The following is an 8,070-nucleotide window of genomic DNA, read 5'->3' on the forward strand; positions in this document are numbered from 1 at the left end:
GCTAAAGTCAACTGTTACCCGTGGGGTATAATTTGTTGTTTGAAAGATCCTGAGCTAAGTCTTTTCTCTAAGGTAAGACTTATAAATCATCTCATAAATTAAAATACAATGTGGTAGTGTTGACTCTTGCTCTTGAAACATAACTTGTTGTTTGAAAGTCATAAGTCTTGCCTCTACAATGTAGTACTGTCAACTCTTGCCCATGAAACGTAGCTTGTTATTTGAAATTTCTTGAGCTAAGTCTCGCTAAAGTCAACTGTTACCCGTGGGGTATAATTTGTTGTTTGAAAGATCCTGAGCTAAGTCTTTTCTCTAAGGTAAGACTTATAAATCATCTCATAAATTAAAATACAATGTGGTAGTGTTGACTCTTGCTCTTGAAACATAACTTGTTGTTTGAAAGTCATAAGTCTTGCCTCTACAACGTAGTACTGTCAACTCTTGCCCATGAAACGTAGCTTATTGTTCGGAAGTCTTAAGTCTTGCCTTTATAATTTGATAGTGTCAACTCTTACTCATGAGATGTAACTTGAATGGAAGAAATCGAAGAAAAGAACAAAAATAATAAAAAATGCGGAAAAAGAAGAAACTGAAGAAAATTATTAATAAAACAAAAATCAATGAAAATGTAGAAGTTGAGAGAGAATAGGAAAAAAATAAAGGTTGATAAAAATTTAAAAAAAAAGATTAAATAAAAATAAAGGTCGAGAAAAAATTAAAAAAAATAAAAATAACTTTTTTTTAATAAAAGTAGACGTTGAAAGGTGTTAAGAAAAAAGTAAGGGTTGGGAAAATTAAAAAGAAAAAAAAAGATGAAAGAAAAAATAAAAAATAAAAATAATGTAAAATAAAAAAGAAATAAAAATAAGTTGAGAGCAAAAAAAGAAAAAAGTAAGGGTTGAGAAAATTAAAAAGAAAATTTTAAGAAAATTTTTTAATTTGAGACTAAAATTTGAAAGTCACTCCAATTTGAGTATATTTTTGAGATTCACCCCTTTATGATCGAGTCATACTTGAATAGAGGGAATAATAAGTGTCCGTATTGTCGCTGTAACTAAGGCGAACCTCCGGTGATTTTCTCATGTTTGAATAACTATGGTGATTTTCTCATGTTTGAATAACTATACAGTTTTAATCTTGTCAATACATATAACATAGATGCATGAGAAGAAAACATTGAGTAGATAATAGTGTTTAAGTTGTTGGTCATTAAGTAGATATAGTGTTTAACTTGTTGGTTTATGTTCATACATTTTGATATAAATAGAAGCTAGTAGTGATAGCAAACTGTGTTATTAGCATGGTTGTAGAAATGTTGTTGATAAAATGTTAATCGAAAGTCACTAATATTTCTTATTTCTCTTCACTGTTCATTTAGTTTATTTCTGCTTTATTCATTTATATTAGAAGTATGCTTGGGTGATTATGCCAGAATGTTCGCTCATATTAGCGATAGTATCGGGTGCATGCCACGTTCAGGGCCTCGGCTCGGATCGTTACAGTATGAGGGTCCAATCCACTTTTTTCATCCAGTACAGTCCTTTCAAAAACGCATTCATCATACTGCCCATTATCACATTAACAAGAAGTTTCAATTTACCTCCTTTTGCGATCTATGCCAAGAAAAAGGATTTCTTTCTCAAGACATCAAAAGCTGGTAGTTCTTAATCGTACAGAGCCTTGTCACCAGCCACTAGGATTACTAGTTGGCCATCTTCAGCTGGGTTTTCGCTCCCTGAAACTGGAGCATCAAGGAAAGAACCATCCTTTGATGTAATAGCCTCACTAAACTTTGAAGAAGCATCAGCATCAACAGCTGACATGTCAATATACCCCTTTCCACCATGTAGCTGCTCAAGAGCACCATCTTGCAATTGTATACTTGCACTTCTTGACTCCTGCTGCAGGAGTTTCTCCAAGAGAGGATCCATGTTGCACGGAAAATTTTATCATGGTTAGGTCCAACCAACAAATGTTGGATGAGGCTCCACTGCCTTTTTGACACATGGAACAGTGGGCAATTTAAAAATACTTTTAGTATTTTGTAGTACTATTGACATGCGTTCAATCAAGAATAATAAATTGAGCTAAATACTTTCTCCGTTCAGTTTTATTCGTCACAAATTGAGATGACACATTTATTAAGAAAAATAATTAATAACATGATTATTTTACTATCGTATCTTTATTAAGTGATGTTTACATTGTGTCTTAAAATTAATTTGGAGAAAAAATAATTAATGTTAAGGGTAAATAGGAAAATAAATTTCTTTTCTTGATATGTCAAAAATGATAAGCAAAAATAAAAATTCAATTAGAAAATTAGTGACAAGTAAAAGTGAATAAAGAGTAAATAGTAGTGCGTATAAAAAAAAGGCAATAAAAATTGTATGCTTGTGTCTTCAGCAGGCGCAATAAGAGGTAAATAAATATAAAAAGTGGCATAATTTGTAATTTGCATAATTTACTATTAATGATTGATATTTTTTCATCAGTTATCATCTTAATTAGTGGGTCATGGTTGTAAATGATTTACCACAAATTGCTTAACTATTTGCTAGAAAATTAGCCGTTCATCCGAGGACAAAATAAAAGTATCTTTTACACTACGAAAAGATATGATGCAGTGGATACTTCTTTCTTGATCAAAGGTCTTAAATTAGAATCCTAGATATGAAAAAATACTTAATAGAAAGTGCTGAATGGAAAAAAAAAACCTTTTACAGTTTCATTAAGTTTTATAATTCTTTAATTGAAGGCAAATCTAATTAAAAGTACATGAATATGTTATATAGGAGTATAATTTCATGCAAATAATACTAATTGTTTTTTTTTTACTTTGTTACTTGTACATAATTGAAAAAGGTATTTTTATTATTTTGCAATAAACTAAGGATATTAAGGTGAAAATTATTTTAAAATGTAGAAAATAGTTTCAAAATACTAGACTTATTTTTGTTAATCTTTCATATAATAATTTGTTTTGATTAAAAAATTGTCGAAGTTAGAGGAAAAGAACCAAGATCTGAACATCAAGTTTTGAAATTTTTGTAGCATCAACAAGATTATCCAAGATTTGGACACCAGTTTCCTTAAAAAAAAATTAATGGATGTATTTCACTATGATTAATCTTATTAATAATTCTTTAAAGCTTCCAGTTGACTAGCCATCTTTATTTTTACTTGTCCAATTTTGACTTGACATGTCATTAAAAATAGAATAATTAACATGACTATTTTACCACATTATTCTTCTTAATTGATGCTTAGTATTAAACATTGAAAATTATTTAGGAAATAAATAATTAATATTGAAAGTAAAAAAATTTTAAAAAATTATTTTTCTTGATATATCAAAAATAACGAGTAAAAATAGAATTAATTATATAAATAAGTTACAAGTACAAATGAATGGAAGAGTACTATAGTTATTTAAACTAAGGATAATATTAAGAAAATATAATTAAATTTTTATAATTTTTTAAATGAATAAATAAAAAGATCATTTTCAAAAAGCCAAATAAAATGAAATAATAGTGTTATAAATGTATTTATATTATAATGAACGAAAAAGGGTCAGAAATACCCTTCAACTACTACAAATGGCTGTAAAATACCCTCCATCTATCTTTGGGCTCTAAAATACCCTTCCATCCACCTACATGGCTCACAAATACCCTTCCAATTAACAGACATCTGATTTGGCTTTAATTTAACACATGACAGCTCGTGATTGGTTTAAAATTGAATTAAGTAAAATATAATTATTTTTAAAACACAACTTAATTCCCACTTAAACTACTCACCCATCTGCCCAACCCAATGACCCAACCCAAACATAACAAATAAAGGAAAACTAGATATTATCTTCTCAAAAAATCAATTCAATTTTAGGGTTTGTGCAAATATCATAGAGAACAGGTCGAGTCTATATTCCGGCAACCTTGATAGTGGCGGACAAGTGCCAAAACGTGCGTCAAGCCTCCGCGAACCTAACCCAACAAAAATCCCCAAAAAATACTACCTCAAACGTCGGAAATTTGCCCTCTAAATGGTCCCTCTTTGTACTCTTTCTTGGGATATACTTGGAATCTTCTTGGATTCTTTAGGAAAAACACTTTTCCATCAATTTTATTTCTTCCTTTTGTATCAAACAACAACTATTGATGAAGATTTGAATGTCTTCAAGAAAAACAAGAATCAAGAAAACTAACTTCTTCTCCGAGGCTCGGAATGAGTTGAAATTTTGAACGTAAGCACTTTTCGATGATCTAAAATCATTCCCAAATTTATTTTACCCAAATTTTTCACCCAAAACTTTAGTTCTTGTGACCAACTTCAAAATCTTTAATCCAAGCTTCCAATAAGGATAGAACACCCAAATAAGCTCCGATTTGGCTCAAATTTGATTTATAGACTTGTATAGTGTTAGGGAATGCAAATCTAACACTAGAAACACAAGAAAATAAAAAAAATCAAAAACTCAAAGTTTGACCTAAGACCTAAAACGTGAATAGTAACTTTTTTTGAAATTTTTAATTTTGACACTTCTTTTTTGTTGATTTTCAAGATAACAAGCCCAAGATTGATTTTGTAGGAATTAAATCAAGCTCAGATATGATACCAAATGATATAATAGTAATATATGAAGCCGAGAAGAAAATAAAAACACTAACAAATCAATAAAATTTAAAATACGAGAAGTAAAAGGATAAAAGGATAGATGATAGAAAGGTAGACACAAGAAGATAAAAAAAGAGCAACCAAAGGGTGTATCAAACCCAACGACCTCCCTTATTGATTACCTATGACCACCTAACTCTTACGTGACCGCAAAGGAGATTGAATCTCCCTTACAATCGATGTTTCTAAATAAAGTTCAACATTGGTTTTCCAAGCACTCAACACTCCCAATGGAGTTTTCATTAATTCATCATCATGATTAAACAAAAAAAAACTAATGAAATATCTAAGACACCTATTTATAGTAATTTTCTTTGCACAACTAGCCTATTGCAAAAATAGCCCAAAAGTGGCTATTTCAGAAATAACTAAAAATAACACATAAGGGCTCTCTTTATTCCTGTGCCATGGCTTTTCTCGGTTTCAAGATAACTTCTAAACACGACATTGCTTTCTTAGGATCCCAAAGAAGGGTTTTCAAGTACGTTCTTGGATCCTTAGGGAGATCAAGACTTGGACCTCCTCATGTTAGCCTCGAGTTGTGTGATCAAAAGCGTTGATGCTCATTTGACCTGTATCAGTAAATCATGAAATTAAGGTATTGATATTATGTGTATTTAGTTCAATTTTTTCTGTTTTGATTTTTTTCTTCTTACAATTTTTTTAGATGGTTGTTACGTATCATTTATTAGTTCTAGGCATGTGTATTCATGTTAATTTGTGCCGACTCATTTAAATTATATATATTCTATGAAACACATTAAAGAGTAATAAAATGTAACTGTGAAAATACAAGTTCATCTAGCTGAATATTATTGGTGTTTAAAGTTGGAAAGATAATATCTTTATAATTATGTTGTTCTGCCACATAGATCGAAGAATGACTTAAATTACACCTCAGCCCAATGTTACTATCGATAATGATCTGATTTGTGAAATGTTACTTTTATCTTATTTGATCATTTTTTCCTTCTCTGTAACTTTTACATGTTGATTTTGGGGTGTGGGGATGAATGGCATGGTTCCCAATGCCTTCAGGGGGATTTTGGGAGAGTTTGAGGTTTTTAGAGGCTTAAAAAGTTCTTTGGTAGACTTTGGATAACATTTGATATTTTGAGTGCTTTATGGCGATTTGGACAGTTTGTATTCGAAATATCGATTTTAGGTTAGTAGTGGGTTCGGTTCTGATTTGGATCCTTTAATTTCCAATTCGATCTTTCGTTTTGAAATTAGTTTAAATAAGCTTTTAGGGGTTCTCAGAGTTAATTTACTGAAGATGACCTATTTTTAAAAATCCAACATTGTCATTGAGTCCAGAATATCAAAAATAGCATAGCGGCATAGTTAATTTGCATGCACAAAATTTTAAATAAATCTCGAAGGATCGATCGAAAACTTTGTAACTTAGCAAAATTGAGATGCAGTTGATGTCTGGTGCAACTGCTTAAGCTGCCAAAGAAAACTTTAATATCTTGTCTTCGCTTTAGCGGTTTGGCATCTCTATAACATTAGCAACTTTAGCGGTTATTTAGTCGTTAAAGTCGTTAGCAACTTTAATACCTTTATGTAATTTTTTGGTATTTTTGAATCATATAGATTCAGATTTGGATAACTTTTAGGATTTTCATCACTATTTGAGCTTGAAAAAACTTCGAATCCTTAATTTCATTTCTTTTCATTGATTATATTATCAAAAACACTTTTTAATCGTGATTTCTAAATGGGATTTTGAGGATTTTACTATTAAAGTTTAAGAATAGTTTTTCTTCAAATTGGACCACATCTTTAACTTGTTTTCACATGGTTTTTCAACTTTAGATTCCTATAACCTTGGGGAAACTTGTTTTTAAAATAAAAATTTTGGTTTATCCCTTTCGTTTCCTAATCCATTTTTTTAACTTGTTTTGAACCTGGCTTAAAAATAGTCAATATGGGTATCATTAGCTTTCTTTTAATGCACCAATATTGTATTTGTATGTTTTAGTTGATTCCAAGGTAGCCCGAAAGAGAAAGGATCCATGTTGAAGGACTTTAGGCTTTAATTTTGATGCTTCGAGATGGGTTACAGCTTATGTTTCTTCAGACTGGGCTGTGTAGTTAATAAATAAATAAAGCATGCAATAGGTTGGGAGAAATCACTATAGGAATTGTTTTTTGAGTTTATTATTACTGTTGTATGCCTGTGTGGGGGGCTAATACTCTTGTTATTGTTAATTGTGAAATTATATATTTTGTGTTGCCAATGTGGGACTTTATATGATATCGTTGGCCTTATCTATACATTTTAAATGCCTTTTATCATTAATACTAGTTTAGGATATGCGCTCCGTGTGTGTACCTCATTCAATAAGTTCAGTTTTATAAAATAAATTTAATATTATAAAAAAAAATGTATCTTGATTAATAAATAAACATGTCTATTATACTAGAAATATATAGTCGTTGGATTACGATTTTACTTTCTCCTCTTTATATTTTATTTTTGGATGAAATTATTTGATGCCACAATTGTTAGCAAGTAACAATAAATTGATGTTAGAATAAATTCAATATTTATTTAAATGACCTACCTTGTACCACGAAAAAAATAACCTATTAAAGCTTATTATTAAAAAAATATCAAATTACATAGTTTATTCACAATTGAAACAATTGCATATAATTAAATTGTAAAAAGAAAATTCATATACAATTAGAGTGACTAATCAATTTCTTATGATGAAATATAATTCAAAGAATCTGGTCAAAATTGTAAATAAGCCAATTTCAAGTTATCTAGAGTAAAGTATCTAGTGACCTCCCCCCTCAACTATGACGAAATTTGCTACGACACACTCTAACTTTACAGTAGTCCTATTACTCCCTAAACTAAATTTTAGCATATTTTTGTTAACTTTTCTAGTTGTCATGACACCTTTTATCAACCTTTTTAGTTGACGTGACACTTTTGACGTGGATCCTATTTTATGGGATAAAAGTGTCACGTCAGCATAAAAGGGTGATAAAAATATACTAAATTGAGTTCAAGGGGTAATAGGACCCATGTAAAGTTGGAGTGTTTTATAGCAACTTTGTCCATAGTTCGGGGAGGTATTAGATGTTTTTCTTAGTTATTTATTGTATACAAATCATAATAAATAAATCACCAAAAACATCTCAATTAGCAATTCTCTAGCAAGAATATATGACAATTTAGTATTTAAACTTCAAGAACATACAGAAATCATAAAAGAAAGCTGCTCAATTAGTAATTGTCTATAAAAAATGCATAATTTAATTTTATAACATAAAAAAAAATTCAAAATTTTAGAAAACTTAACTCAAATCACAAGAAAATTTGTCTCTTCAATCATGGATTTTATCAATATTTTACTAAAAACTTCTCAA

General features: G+C 29.8%; 1 pseudogene; it reads right to left on the reverse strand.

The window, feature by feature from the left end:
- Positions 1–1,446: 1,446 nt before the first annotated feature.
- On the reverse strand, positions 1,447–1,953 carry LOC124890265 (annotated as a pseudogene).
- Positions 1,954–8,070: the final 6,117 nt, after the last annotated feature.

This window comes from Capsicum annuum, unplaced genomic scaffold (genome assembly GCF_002878395.1).
Source record: "Capsicum annuum cultivar UCD-10X-F1 unplaced genomic scaffold, UCD10Xv1.1 ctg1489, whole genome shotgun sequence".
NCBI classification, from domain to species: Eukaryota; Viridiplantae; Streptophyta; class Magnoliopsida; order Solanales; family Solanaceae; genus Capsicum; species Capsicum annuum.